Below are 15,806 nucleotides of genomic sequence, written 5' to 3'. Positions count from 1 at the left end.
TCTAAAATGTCCCTAGCAACGTTGGTAAGCAGTAGGGGAATGTCCTTAGGAACAAGGGTAAGCAGTGGGTAAAATTTTACTAGCTACGGGTGTAAACAGTGAGAGAAATGTTTCTAGAAACGGGGGGTAAGCAGGGTCCCTAGCAAAGGGCAGTAAGCAGAGGGGGAAATGTCCCTAGCAAGAAAGGTAAGAAGTGTGGGAAATGTCCCTAGCAATGGGAAGAAAGCAGTATCGGAAATGTCATAGCAAAGGGGGTAAGCAGTGTCTAAAATTTTTTTAACAATGGGGTAAACAGTGAAGGAAATGTCCCTTTCAATTGGGTCAGCAGTGGGAAATGTCCCTAGCAATGGTGGTAAGTAGTTGGGGAAATGTCCCCAGAAACGGGGTAAACAGTGTCGGAAAAGTCCCTAGGAACGGGAGTAAGCAGTGTCCGAAATATCCCTAACAACTGGGGTAAGTACTGGGGGAAATGTCCCCAGCAACGGGGTATAAGCATTGCCGAAAATGTCCCTACCACCTGCAGTAAGCAGTGTTTGAAATATCCCTAACAACGGAGGTAAGCAGTGGGTTTAATGTCCTTGGCAACTGAGGTAAGCTGAGGGGGAAATATCCATAGCAATGGGATGTATTGAATGAGGGAAATGACTCCAGCAACGGGGGTGAGCAGTGACGGAAATGCCCCTAGCAACTGAGGTAAATAGTAGGGGAAATGATTTTAGGAACGGGGTTAAGCAGCGGGTCAAATGTCTCTAGCAACGGGGGTAAGTAGTGTCCGAAATGTCCCTAGAATCGGTGTAATAAGTGGGAAATGTCCTCAGCAACGGGGGTAAACAGTGGGTGAAATGGCCCTAGCAACGGGGGTAAGTAGCGTCGGAAATATCTTTAACAAAGAGGGTAAGCAGTGTCTAAAATGTCCCTAGCAACGTGGGTAAGCAGAAGGGGAATGTCCTTAGAAATGGGCAGTAAGCAGGGTTTCTAGCAAAGGGTGGTAAGCAGTGGGGAAATGCCTCTAGCAACAGGGGTAAGCAGTTTCGGAAATGTCCTCAGCAACGGGGTAAGGCAGTGTCTAAAATTTTCCTAGCAGCGAGGGTAAAAAGTGCAGGAAGTGTCCCCAGCAACAGGATATAAGCAGTGTCGAAAATGTTCCTACCAACGGGAGGGAGGAGTGTCCGAAATATCCCTAACAATATAGGAAAGCAGTGGGTTTAATGCCCTTGACAACTGAGGTAAGCAGTGTTCAAAACGTCTTTAGTAATGGGGTGAGTAGTGGAGGAGATGTCTTTAGCAACAAGGACAAGCAGTGGGGGAAATTTCCCTAGCAACAAGGGTAATCAGTAGGGAAAAGGACCCTAGCAATGAGGGAAAAAGTGGGGAAAATGTCTCTAGCAACGGGTGGTAAACAGTAAGGGAAACGTCCCTAGCACGGGGGTAACCAGTGGGAAGAATATTCCTAGAAACGGAAGTAAGAACTGGGGAAATGTAGATAGCAACGAGGGTGAGCAGTGTCAAAAATTTCATTAGGAATAAAGTGTAATCAGTGGTGGAAATGTCCCTAGCAACTGAGGTAAATAGTAGGGTAAATGATTTTAGCAACGGAGTTAAGCAGTGGGGCAAATGTCTCTAACAACGGGGGTAAGAAGTGTCCGAAATGTCCCTAGAATCGGTGTACTAAGTGGAAATTGTCCTTAGCAACGGGGGTAAACAGTGGGGGAAAGGTCCCGAGCAACAGGGGTAAGCAGTGGGAAAAATGTCCTTAGAAATGGGCAGTAAGCAGTGTCCCTAGCAAAGGGTGGTAAGCAGTGTCGGAAATGTCCCTAGCAACGGGGTTAGGCAGTGTCTAAATCTTTCCCAGCAGCGGGGGTAAAAAGTGCAGGAAGTGTCCCCAGCAACGGGGTATAAGCAGTGTCGAAAATGTCCCTACCAACGGGAGTAAAGAGTGTTCGAAATATCCCTAACAATGGAGGTAAGCAGTGGATTTAATGTCCTTGGCAACTGAGGTAAGCAGTGGGGAAATGTTCTTAGCAACGAAATGTATTCAGTGGGGTAAATGATCCTAGCAATGGGGGCAAGCAGTGTCGGAAATGTCCCTAGCATCGGTGTTAATCAGTGGGAAAATGTCGTTAGCAACGGGGGTAAACCGGGGAAGGGGAATATCTCCAGGCAACGGGGGTAAGCAGTGGGGGAAATGTCCTTATCAACAGGGATAAGCACTGGGTGAAATGACACAAGCAACGTGGGGTAACACAGTGGGGAAATGACCCTAGCAACATGGGTAAGTGTTGGGTGAAATGACAGTAGCATCGTGAGGTAAGCAGTGGGGTTAATGTCCTTAGGAACGGGGGCAAACAGTAGGGGAAATGTCCGTAGCAACGGGGGTAAGCAGTGTTTGAAATGTTCTTAGCATCGGTGATAAGCAATAAAGAAATGTCCTCAGCAACGGGGAATAATAAGTGGGGGAAATGTCCTTAGCAGCGGGGTGTATTCAGTGGGGGAACTGTTCCTAGCAACGGATATAACCAGTAAGGTAAATGTCCCTAGAAACGGGGAATAAGAAGTGGGGGAAATGTCCTCAGCAATGGGGTTAAGCACTGAGTGAATTGGCCCTAGCAACAGGGATAAGTAGTGTCGGAAATATCCCTAGCAATGTAGATAAGCAGTGCGGGAAATGTCTCGAGAAACGGGGGGTAAGCAGTGGGGGAAATGTCCCAAGCAACAGGGTTAAGAAGTGTGAAAAATATTCTATTGCAACGGAGGTAAGCAGTGTCAGAAATGTCCCTAGCAATGACGTAAGTAGTGGAGGAAATGTCCCCAGCAAAGGGGTATAAGCAGTGTTGAAAATGTTCTAACCAATGGGAGTAAGCAGTGTCCAAAATGTCCCTAACAATGGAGGTAAACAGTGGGTTTAATGCGCTTGGCAAGAGAGATAAGCTGTGGGGGAAATGTCTTTAGCAACGGGTGTTAGCAGTTGGGAAATGCCCTAAGCAACAGAGGTAATTAGTAAGGTAAATGACCCTAGCAACAAGGTAAGCAGTGAGGGAAATATCCCTAGCAACGGTGGTAAGCATTGTCAGAAATGTCCCTAGCAACCAGAATAAGCAGTGAGGGAAATCTCCTTAGCAACGGGGGTAAGCAGTGGGGAAAATTTCTGAAGCAACGGGGTAAACATTGGATGATCCCTAAAAACGGGAAGTAAGCAGTGGGGGAAATGTCCCTAGCAATGGGGGTAAGCAGTGGTGGAATGTCCTTAGAAACGGGGCTAAGCAGTGGGGAAAGTATCCCTAGCAACGTGTTTAAAAAGTGAGGGAAATGTCTTTAGAAACAGGGATTACGAAGTGTTGGAAACGTCCCTTGCAACGGGGGGTAAGCAGTGTCCAAAATGTCCTTAGGAACGGGGGTAAGTAGTGTTGGAAAAATTCCTAGCAATGGTGCAGGCAGATTCCGAAATGTTTATAGCAACGTGGCTAAACAGTGGGGGAATGTACTTAAGAACCGGGGTAAGCAGTGGGGAAAATTTCCATAGCAACGGGTGTAAGCAGTGAGGGAAATGTCTCTAGAAACGGGGGGAGGTAAGCAGGATCACTATCAAAGTGAGGTAAATAGTGGGGGAAATGTCCTTAGTAACGTGGGTATGAAGTGTGGGAAATGTTCCTAGCAACATGGGGTAAGCAGTGTCTGAAATGTCCCAATTACGGGGTGAAGAAGTGTCTATAATTTCCTTAGCAATGGGGGTGAACTCTGTAGGAAATGTCTCCAGCAACATGGTATGAGCAGTGTTGAAGTGTCCCTACCAACGGAAGTAAATAGCGTCCGAAATGTCCGTAACAACGGAGGAAAGCAGTAGGTTTAATGTCCTTGGCAACTGAGGTTAGCAGTAGGGGAAATGTCCTTAGCAATGGAATGTATTCAGTGAGGGAAATGTCCCTAGCAACGGGGTAAGCAGTGTCCGAAATGTCCTTATTAACGGGGTTTAGCAGTGGGGGAATTGTCCTTAGCAACGGGGGTAAGCAGTGAGGGAAATTTCCCTAGCAACAGGGTGTATTACTGGGAAATGTCCCTAGCAACGGAGGTAAACAGTGGGGAAATGTCCTTAGCAACGTGGATAAACAGTAGAGGAAATGTCCCTAGCAACGGTGATAAGCAAAAGGGAAATGTTTTTATAAATGGGGTGTATTCAGTGGGAAAAATGTCCCTAACCACCGGGGTAAGCACTGGGTGAATTGTTCCTAGCAACGGGGGTAAGCAGTGTCCGAAATGACCCTAGCAAAGGGTGTAAGCAGTTGGGGAAGTCTTCTGAGCTATGGGGGTAAGCAGTACGGAAATTTTACGAAGCAAAGAGGGTAAACAGTGGAGGAAATTTTTCTGTAAACGGGGAGAAAGCAGTTGGGGAAATGTCCCTAGCATCAGTGTCACTCAGTGGGGAAATGTACTTCGCAACGGAGGTAAACACAGAGGTAAATGTCCCTTGCAACGGGGGTAAGCAGTGGGGGAAATGTCCCTATCAACAAGGAAAAGCATTAGGTGAAATGACACAAGCAACGTGGTGTAAGCAGTGGGGGAAATGACCCTAGCAACATGGGTAAGCATTGGGTGACATGACACAAACAACGAGAGGTAAGCAGTGGCGTAAATGACCCTAGGAACAGGGGTAAGCATTGAGTGAAATGCCCCTAGCAACGAAGGTAAACAGTAGAGGAAATGTCCCTAGCAACGGTGATAAGCAAAAGGGAAATGTTCTTATAAATGGGGTGTATTCAGTGGGAAAAAGTCCCTAACTACCGGGGTAAGCAGTTGGGAAAATGTCCCAAGGAATGGGAGTAAGTAGTGTCAGAAATGACAATAGCAACGGGGGTAAGCAGTGGGGTAAATTTCCGTATCATCGAGTGTAAACAGTGTGGGAAATGTCCCTAGCAACGAGGGTAAGCACTGTGTAAATTGTCCCTAGCAAAGGGTGCAAGTAGTTGGGGAAATCTTCTGAACAATAGGGGTAAAAAGTACGGAAAATTTCCGAAGCAAAGGGGGTAAACAGTGGAGGAAATGTTTCTATAAACGGGGAGTAAGCAGTGGGGGAAATGTCCCTAGCAATGGGGGAAAGCAGTGTCCGAAATGTCTCAGGCATCAGTGTCACTCAGTGGGGAAATGCACTTAGCAACGGGGGTAAAAACAGGGGGAAATATCTCGAGCAACGGGGGTAAGCAGTGAGGGAAATTTCCTAATCAACAGGGAAAAGCATTAGGTGAAATAACACAAGCAAAGTGGGGTAAGCAGTGGGGGAAATGATTCTAGCAACATTGGTAAGCATTGGGTGAAATGACACAAAAACATCAGGTAAGCAGAGGGCGAAATGTCACTAGCAAAGGGGGAAAGCAGAGGGAAAAATGTCCCAAGCAACGGGGGTAAACAGTAGGGGAAATGTCCCTGGAAACGGTGGCAAGTAGTGTCCGAAAAGTCACTAGCAACGGTGATAAGCAATGGGGAAATGATCTTAGCAACGGGTGTAAAGAGAGTTGGAAATGTCTTTAAAAACGGGGAGTAGGCAGTGTCGGAAATGTCCCTAGCAACGAAGGTAAACAGTGTCCGAAATGTCCCTAGGAACTGGGGTAAACAGTTGGGGAAATGAACCGAGCAACGGGGGTAAGTAATGTCGGAAATATCCCTAGCAAATAGAGTAAGCAGTGGGGTAAATGTCCATACCAACGGAGGTAAACAGTGTGGTAAATGTCCCTAGCAATGGGGGTAAGCAGTGTCTATAATTTCCCTAGCAATGGGGTAAACAGAGGAGGAAAAGCCCCTTGCAACGGAAAGTAAGCAGTGGGTTTAATGTACTTGTCAACTGAGGTAACCAGTGAAAGAAATGCCCTTAGCAACGGGATGTATTAAGTGAGGCAAATGTATCTAGGAATGGGGGTAAGCAGTGCCTGAAATGACCCTAGCAACAGGGGTAAGCAGTGGAAGAAATGTCCTTCGCAACGGGGGTAAGCAGTAGGGGAAAGTTTCCTAGCAACGGGATGTACTCACTATGAAATGCCCCTAGCAACAAAGGCAAACAGTGGGAGATATGTCCCTAGCAACGGGTGGTAAACAGTAAGGGAAATGTCCCTAGCATCGGGGGTAAGCACTGGGTGAATTGTCCCTAGAAACGGGGGTAAGCAGTGTCCGAAATGTCCCTAGCAACGTGGTTAAGCAGTGAGGGAATGTCCTCCGAAACGGGGGTAAGCAGTGGGGAAAATTTCCCTAGTAACAGATGTAAACAGTGAGGGAAATGTCTCTACAAACGGGGGAAGCAGTGTCTAAAATTTCTTTAGCAACAGGGGTACACAGTGAAGGAAATGTTCCTTTTAACGGAAGGTAAGCAGTGGGAAATGTCCCTAGCAACGGGGGTAAGTAGTGGGGGAAATGTCCCCAGCAACGGGAGTAAGTAGTGTCCGAAATATCCCTAACAACAGTGGTAAGCAGTAAGTTTAATGATTTTGACAACTGAGGTAAGCAGTGGGGAAAATGTTCTAAGCAATGGGATGTATTCAGTGGGGGAAATGACCCTAGCAACGAAAGTAAGTGTTGGAAATGTCCCTAGCAACGGGGTAAGCAGTGTCCAAAATGTCCTTAGTTACGGGGATAAGTAATGGGGAAAATGTCCTCAGCAACGGGTGTAAGCAGTAAGGGAAATCTCCCTAGCAATGGGTTGTATTCAGTGGGAAATGTCACTTGCAACAGACGTGAACAGTGGGGAAATGTCCCTAGTAACAGGTGGTAAGCAGTAAGTGAAATGTCCCTAGCAACGTGGGTAAAGCAGTATAGGAAATGTCCGTAGCAACGGGAGTTAGAAGTAAAGGAAATGTCCCTAGCAACGGGGGTAAGCAGTGTCGGAAATGTCTCTAGCAACGGTGATAAGCAATATGGAAATATCCTTAGCAACGTTGTAAACAGTGGGAAAAATGTCCCTAGCAACAGGGGTAAGCATTGGGAGAAATGACACAAGCAACGTGAGGTAAGCAGTGAGGGAAATGATTCTAGCAACTTTGGTAAGCATTGGGTGAAATGACACAAAAACATCAGGTAAGCAGAGGGCGAAATGTCCCTAGCAAAGGGGAAAGCAGCGGGAAAATTGCCCTAGCAACAGGGGTAAACAGTAGGTGAAATGTCCCTAGAAACGGAAGTAAGCAGTGTCCGAAATGTCATTAGCAATGGTGATAAGCAATGGGGTAAAGAGTGGGGGAAATTATCCAAGCGACAGGATAAGCAGTGTCGGAAATGTCCCTAGCAACTGGGGTAAGCAGTTGGGGACATGTCACGAACAATGTGAGTATACAGTGGGGAAATGTCCCTAGGAATGGGAGTAAGCAGTGGGGTAAATGTCCTCAGCAACGGGTGTAAACAGTGTGGGAAATGTGTCTTGAAACGGGGAGTAAGCAGTGTCGGAAATGTCTCTAGCAATGGGGTAAGCAGTGTCTTCAATTTCTTTACCACCTGGAGTAAGCAGTGTTTGAAATGTCCCTAGCAACGCGGTAAGCAGTGGGGAAAGTTCCCGAGTAACGAGATGTATTCAGTATGAAATGTCCCTAGCAACGGGTCGTAAACAGTAGGGGAAAGTTCCCTAGCAATGGAAGTAAGTGGTGTCGAAAATGTTCCTATCAATGGGTGTAAGCAGTGGGAAAAATTTCCCTAGAAACAGGTGTAAGCAGTGAGGGAAATGTCTCTAGAAACGGGGGTAAGCAGTGTTTCTAGCAAAGGTTGGTAAGCAGTTGGGGAAATGTCCCTAGCAATGGGGTTAAGAAGTGTGGGAAATATACCTAGCAACGTGTGGTAAGCAGTGTCGGAGATTTCCCAAGCAACGTGTGGTAAGCAGTGTCGGAGATTTCCCTAGCAACGGGGGTAAGCAGTGTCTAAAATTTCTATACCAATGGGGGTAAGCAGTGAGAAATGTCCCTAGCAACGAGAGAAAGTAGTGTGGGAAATGTCCCCAGCAACGGGGTTTAAGCTGTGTCGAAAATTTTCTTACCAACGGGAAAAAGCAATGTCCAAAATGTCCCTAACAACGGAGGTAAGCAGTGGGAGAAATGTCCTTCGCAACGGTGAAAAGCAGTTGGGAAATGTCCTTAGCAATGGAGGTAAGTGTAAGGTAAATGTCACTATCAACGGGGTAAGCAGTAGGAGAAATGTCCCTGGCAATGGCGTGTATTCAGTGGGGGAAAGGAACCTAGACACGGAGGTAACAGTTGATAAAATGTCCTTAGGAATGGGGTTAAGCAGTGGGGGAAATGTCTTTATGAATGGGGTTAAGCAATGGGGAAAATGTCTTTATGAATGGGGTTAAGCAGTGTGGGAAATGTCTTTATGAATGGGTTAAGAAGTTGGGGAAATGTCTCTAGCAACGGGTGAAAGAAGTGGGAAGAATATATCTAGCAAGGGGGTAAGAACTGGGGAAATGTCGCAAGAAACGGGGGTGAGCAGTTTCGGAAATGTCCTTAGCAACAAAGGTAAGCAGAGTCCGAAATGCCCCTAGAAACATGGATAGGCAGTGGGTGAATGTCCCAAACATCGGATGGTAAGCAGTGTCGGAAATGAACTAAGCAACGGGAGTAAACAGAGTCCAAAATGTCTCTAAAATAGGTGTTAATAAATGGGAAAATGTATTTAGAAACGGGGGTAAAGAGTGAAGAAAATGTCCCGATCAATAAGGGTAAGTAGAGGGGTAAATATCACTAGCAACAGGGGTAAGCATTGGGAGAAATGACACAAGAAAAGGGGGTAAACAGCAGGGGAAATGTCCCTAGAAACGGAGGTATGTGGTGCCCAAAATAACACTAGCAACGGTGATAAGCAATAGGGAAATGTTCTTAGCAACGGGGTAAACAGTGTTGGAAATGTCCCTAGCAATTAGGGTAAGCAGTGTCTAAAATTTCCCTTGCAACTGGGGTAAGATGTGGGGAAATGTCCCTAGCAACGGGGGTAAATAATTGGGGAAATGTTTACAGCAACAGGGGTAATCAGTGTCCGAAATGTCCCTAGCAACAAGGATAAGCAGTAGGAAAATCTCCTCATCAACGGGGAAAGCCGTGGGAGAAATTTCCGAAGCAACAGGGGTAAACAGTGGAGGAAATGTCCCTTGCAACAGATGGTAAGCAGTAAAGGAAATGTCCCTAGCAATAGAGGTAAACAGTGAAGAAATGTCTTTAGCAACAGATGGTAAGCAGTAAGGGAAATGTCTCTAGCAACTTGGGGAAAGCAGTAGGGGAAATGTCCCTAGCAACAGGTAGTAAGCAGTAAGGGAAATGTCCCTAGCAACATGGGGAAAGCAGTAGGGGAAATGTCCGTAGCAACAGGGTTACGTAGAGGGGGAAATGCCCTTAGCAACAGAGGTAATCAGTGGTGAAAAAAACCTAGCAATTAAGAAAATATTGGGGTAAATATCCCTAGCAACGGGAGTAAGCAGTAGGGGAAATATTTCTAGCAACAGGGTGTATTCAGTGGCGGAAATGTCCCTAGCAACGGCGTTAAACAGTAGGGGAAGTGTTTTTAGCAACTGGGTTAAGCAGTGTAGGAAATGTCCTCAGCAATGGGGTGTATTCAGTGTAGGAAATGTTCTTAGCAATGGGGTGTATTCAGTGTAGGAAATGTTCTTAGCAACGGAGTTAAACAATGAGGTAAATGTCCCTAGCAACGGGGGAATGCAATGGGGAAGTGTCCCTAGCAACGGGAGTAAGAAGTGAAGGAACTGTCCCTAGCAATGGGGAAACCAGTAGAGGAAATGTCCCTAGCAATAGGGGTAAGCATTGGGTGAAATGTCTTCAGCAACGGCGGTAAACAGTTTGGGAAATGTCCATAGGAATGAGGGTAAACATTGGGTGAAATGCCCCCAATGAAATGGGTGAAATGAGGCAAGCAGTAGGAAGAATGTTCCTAGCAACGTGGGTAAGCAGTGTTGGAAATGTCCTTAGCAACGGTGATAAGCAATGGGGAAATGTCTTAAGTAAAGGGTAAACAGTGGGTGAAATAACCCTAGCAACAGGGTTAAGCAATGGGGAAATGTCCCTAGCAACGGGGGTAATCAGTAGGGAAATGACCATAGCAAAAAGGGGTAATCAGTGGAGGAAATGTCCTATGGAACGAGTTGTAAACAGAAGGTCAAATGTTCTTAGCAATGGGGTGAAGCAGTTGGTGAAATGTCCCTAACAAATCGGGTAAGCAGTGTCGGAAATATCCCTCGCAACAAAGGTAAGTAGTATCCGAAATGTCCCTAGTAACGTAGGTTAGCAGTGAGGGAATTGTCCTAAGCAACAGGGGTAAGCAGTGGGGGAAATTTCCCTGGGAACGAGGTGTTTTTAGATGGAAATGTCTCTGGCAACGGGAGGTAAACACTGAGGGAGATGTCTCTAGCAACGTGTGGTAAATAGTGGGGAAAATGTCCCTTGCAACGGGAGTAAGCAGTGGTGTAAATGTCTCTAGCAACGGGGAGTAAGCAATGTCCGAAATATCCCTAGCAACGGGGTAAGCAGTGTAAAATGTTTTGTAGAAACGGCATAAGCAGTGGAGGAAATGTCCCTAGCAACGGAGGATAAGAATTACTAGAGATGTCCTTAGCAATATGGGTTAAGCAGTGGAGGAAATGTCTCTAGCAACGTGGTGCATTAGGTGGGGAAATGTCCCTAAGAATGGAGGTACACAGTAGAGAAAATGTTTCTTGCAAAAGGGTTAAGCAGTGAGGGAAATATCCCTAGCAATGGGGTGTATTCGATGGGGAAATGTCTTTAACAACGAAAGTAAACAGTAGAGGCAATGTCCCTCTCAACGGGGTTAAGAAGTGGGAAAAAAGTCTTTAGTAACGGGGGTAAGCAGAGGGAAGAATGTCCCGACCAACGGGAAAAGCAGTGTCGGAAATTTCGGGGATTAAACAGTGGGGGAATTGTCCATAGCAAAGGGTGTTAAACAGTGGGGTAAATGTCCCTAGCAACGGGAGTAAGGATTGGGGAAATCCGTAGCAACAGGAAGTAAGCAGTGGGAAATGTCCCTAGCAATGGGGTTTAACATTTGGGGAAATGTCCCTAGTAAAGAGTGGTAAACAGTGGGGAAATGTTCCTAGCAACGGGGTTAAATTGTATCGGAAATGTCCTTAGGAAAGAAAGTAAACATTGTCCAAAATGTCCCTAGCAACGGAATAAGCAGTTGGTTTAACGTCCTTGGCAATTGGGGTAAGCAGTGGGGGAAATGTCCTTAACAATGGGGTGTATTCATTGTAGGAAATGTCCCTAGCAATGGAGGTAAACAGTAAGGTAAATGTCCCTCGCAACTGGAGTAAGCAGTGTTGGAAATGTCCCTAGCAATGAAGGAAAGCAGTGTTAGAAATGTACCTATCAACGAGAGTAAGCAGGGTCCGAAATGTTCCTTGCAACGATGTTAAGCTGTGTCGAAAATGTTTTTAGCAACGGGAGTAAGCATTGTCCAAAATGTCCCAAGCAACGTGATAAGCAGTGGGTTTAACGTCCTTGACAACTGGGATAAGCAGTAGGGGAAATGGTTTTAGCAACGGGGTCTATTCAGTGTAGAAAATGTCCCTAGCAATGGATGTAAACAGTGAGGTAAATGTCCCTAGCAATAAGGGTTAGCAATGGGGAAGTGTCCCTAGAAACGGGTGGTTAGCAGTAAGAGAAATGTTTCTAGCAATGGATGTAAGAATAGGGGGAAATATCGCTAGCAATGGGGGTACAAAAGTGAGGGAAATGTCCCTAGCAACGAGGGAAACCAGTAGAAGAAATGTCCTTAGGAACAGAAGTAAGCATTGGGTGAAATGCCCATAGCAACTGGGGCCAATTTTTGGGGAAAATGTCCCCATAACAGGGGATAAACAGTGGAGTAATGTCCCTAGCAACGGGGTAAGCAGTGTCAGAAATGTTCCTAGCAGCAGGGGTAAGCAGTGGGGCAAATTTTCCTAGCAACTAGTTGTTTTCAGATGCAAATGTCCGTAGCATAGGGTGGTAAACAGTGGAGAAATGTCCCTAGCAACGGGAGTAAGCACTGTGTGAAATGTCCCTAGCAATAGGGAGTAAGCAGTGGGAAATGTCCCAAGCAAAGGAGTAAACAGTGTCCGAAATGTCCCTAGCAACGGGGTAAGCAGTGGGTTTAATGTCCTTGGCAACTGGGGTAAGCAGTGGGAGAAATGTTCTTAGTAACGGGATGTATTCAGTGTAGGAAATGTCCCTAGCAACGTAGGTAAACAGTGAGGTAAATGTCCCTACCAACGGAAGTAAGAAATGGGATAAGTGTCACTAGAAACGGATGGTCAGCAGTGAGGAAAATGTGCATAGCAACGGGAGTAAGAAGAGGGGTAATTGTCCCTAGCAACTGATATAATCAGTGTGGGAAATGTTTCTAGAAACGGGGGAAAGCAGTGTGGAAAATGTCCTTAGCAACGGGGGTAATCAGTGTCCGAAATGTTCCTAGCAATGATGTTAAGCAGTAGAGAAATGTCCTTGGCAACTTGGGTAAGCAATGGGGGAAATGTCCCTAGCAACGGGGTAAGCAGTGTCCGAAATGTTCCTAGCAATGATGTTAAGCAGTGGAGAAATGTCCTTAGCAACGGAAATGAACAGTAGGGAAAATGTCCAAACAATGGCGGTAAACAGTGGAGGAAATATCCCTTAAAACGGGTGCAAGCAGTGTCCGAAATATCCCTAGAAACGGTGTTAAGCATTGGGGAAATGACCCTAGCAACACGGGTAAGCAGTGTAAAAGTTTTTCTAGCAAAGTGGTAAGTAGTGGTTTAAATGTCTCTAGCAACGTGGGATAAGCAGTGAAGGAAATGTCCCTAGCAACAAGGTGTATTCAGTGAGGAAATGTCTCTAACAACGGAGGTAAACAGTAAAGTAAATGCCCCTAGTAACGAACGTAAGCAAAGAGGTAAGTGACCCTAGCAACGGGTAGTTAGAGTGGGGGAAATGTCCCTAGCAACGGGTGTATGCAGCGGGAGAAATGTCTCTCTCAAAGCGAGCTAAGGAGTGTGCAAAGTTTTTCTAGCCATAGATGTGGGCGTGAGGGAAATATATATAGTAATGGGGTAAGTAATGTCCGAAATATCCCTAGCAACGGTGATAAGCAATGGGGAAGTGACCATAGCAACAGAAGTAAGCAGGGAAGAAATATCCCTAGCAACGGGGTTAAGCAGTAGTGGAAATGTTCTTAGCAACGTGGGGTAAGCAATGGGGGAAATTTCCTAGCAACGAGTTGTATTCAGATAAAATGTCCTTAGCAAAGCAACAGGGGTAAACAGTGGGGAAACTTCCCTAGCAACGTGTGGTAAACAGTTAAAAAGGGTTTCTAGCAACGGGAGTAAGCACTGAGGGAAATATCCCTAGAAACGGGGAGTATCCAGTGGGAAATGTCTCTAGAAATTGGGATAATCAGTGGGAGAAATGTCCTTAACAACGGGTGGAACACAGTGGGGGAAATGTCTGTAGCAACGGTGGTAAGCACTATGTGAATTGTTTCTAGCAACGTGGGTAAATAGTGTCGGAAATATCCCTACCAGCAGGGGTAAGCAGTGTCGAAAATATCCCTAGCATCAGGAGTAAACAGTGTCCGAAATGTCCCTAGCAAAGGGGTAAGCAGTGTCCGAAATGTTCCTGGCAATGATGTTAAGCAGTGGAGAAATGTCCTTACCAACGGAAATAAACAGTAGAGAAAATGTCCCAACAACGGTGGTAAACAGTGGAGGAAATATCCCTTAAAACGGGGGTAAGCAGTGTCCGAAATGTCCCTAGCAACGGTGATAATCAAATGTTTAAATGTCCCTAGCAACGTGAGTAAGCAATTGGGAAAATGTCCCTAGCAACGGGGGTAATCAGTGGGGAAAAGGTCCCTATCAATAGGGTTAGAAAGTGTGGTAAATATCCCTTGCAACGGGGGTAAGCAGTTGGTGAAATGTCGTTAGAATCGAGGTGTATTCCATGGGAAAATGAACCAAGCAACGAAGGTAAACAGTAGAGGAAATGTCCTAAGCAACTTGATTAAGCAATCGGGGAAATGTCCCTAGCAACGAGGGTAAGCAGTGGGGAAAATGTCCTTATCAACGGGGGAAGCAGTGGGAGAAATTTCCGAAGCAACAGGGGTAAACAGTGGAGGAAATGTCCCTAGAAACGTTGTGTAAGATGTGCAGGAAATGTCCCCAGCAATGAGGGGAATGCAGTAGGGGAAATGTATCTAGAATTAGGGATAACAGTGGAGTAAACGTCCCTAGAAACGGATGTAAGAAGTGTGGGAAATGTCCCTAGCAACGGGTGTAAGCAGTGTCCGAAATGTCCCTGGTAACGGAATAAAGCAGTGGGGTAAATATCCTTTCCAACGAGGGTAAGCAGTGGGGGAAATTGCCTAAGCAACAAGTTGTTTTCAGATGGAAATGTCCCTAGGAACGGGGGTGAACCGTGGGGGAAATGAACCTATCAACGGGTGGTAAACAGTGGGGGAAATGTCCCTAGTAATGGGAAGTAAGCAGTGGGAAATGACCCTAGCAGTGGGGATAAACAGTGGGGGGAAATGTTCCTAACAACGTGTGGTAAACAGTGAGGGAAATGTCCCTAGCAACGAGTGTAAGCACTGGGTAAATTGTCCCTAGCAACAGCAGTAAGTAGTGTCGGAAATGTCCCTAGCAAAGGGGGTAAGCACTGGGTAAATTGGCCCCAGCAACAGCCGTAAGTATTGTCGGAAATGTCCCTCACAACAAAAAGAAAGCAGTTTCGGAAATGTCCCAAGCAACGGGAGTAAGAAGTGTCAGAAATATTCCTAGCTACGGGGGTAAACAGTAAAGGAAATGTCTTTAGCAACGGGGGGTTAGCAGTGGGATGTGTCCCTAGCAACGGGATCAAGCAGTGTCCGAAATTTCCCTAAAAACGAGGGTAAGCAGTGGGTTTAATGCCCTAAGCAACTGAGGTAAGCAGTGGGTTTAATGTTCTTGGCAACTAAAATAAGCAGTGGGAGAAATGTCCTTAGTAACGGGATGTATTCAGTGTAGGAAATGTCCCTAGCAACGTAGGTAAACAGTGAGGTAAATGTCCCTACCAACGGAAGTAAGAAATGGGATAAGTGTCACTAGAAACGGATGGTCAGCAGTGAGGAAAATGTGCATAGCAACGGGAGTAAGAAGAGGAGTAATTGTCCCTAGCAACTGATATAATCAGTGTGGGAAATGTTTCTAGAAATGGGGGAAAGCAGTGGGGAAAATGTCCTTAGCAACGGGGGTAATCAGTGTCCGAAGTGTTCCTAGCAATGATGTTAAGCAGTGGAGAAATGTCCTTGGCAACTTGGGTAGGCAATGGGGGAAATGTCCCTAGCAACGGGGTAAGTAGTGTCCGAAATGTTCCTAGCAATGATGTTAAGCAGTGGAGAAATGTCCTTAGCAACGGAAATAAACAGTAGGGAAAATGTCCCAACAATGGCGGTAAACAGTGGAGGAAATATCCCTTAAAACGGGTGCAAGCAGTGTCCGAAATATCCCTAGAAACGGTGTTAAGCATTGGGGAAATGACCCTAGCAACACGGGTAAGCAGTGTAAAAGTTTTTCTAGCAAAGTGGTAAGTAGTGGTTTAAATGTCTCTAGCAACGTGGGATAAGCAGTGAAGGAAATGTCCCTAGCAACAAGGTGTATTCAGTGAGGAAATGTCTCTAACAACGGAGGTAAACAGTAAAGTAAATGCCCCTAGTAACGAACGTAAGCAAAGAGGTAAGTGACCCTAGCAACGGGTAGTTAGAGTGGGGGAAATGTCCCTAGCAACGGGTGTATGCAGCGGGAGAAATGTCTCTCTCAAAGCGGGCTAAGGAGT

The sequence above is a fragment of the Tachypleus tridentatus genome, unplaced genomic scaffold (assembly GCF_004210375.1).
Source record: "Tachypleus tridentatus isolate NWPU-2018 unplaced genomic scaffold, ASM421037v1 Hic_cluster_2, whole genome shotgun sequence".
Lineage (NCBI taxonomy): Eukaryota > Metazoa > Arthropoda > Merostomata > Xiphosura > Limulidae > Tachypleus > Tachypleus tridentatus.
Note: the sequence above shows the minus strand (reverse complement) of the source record.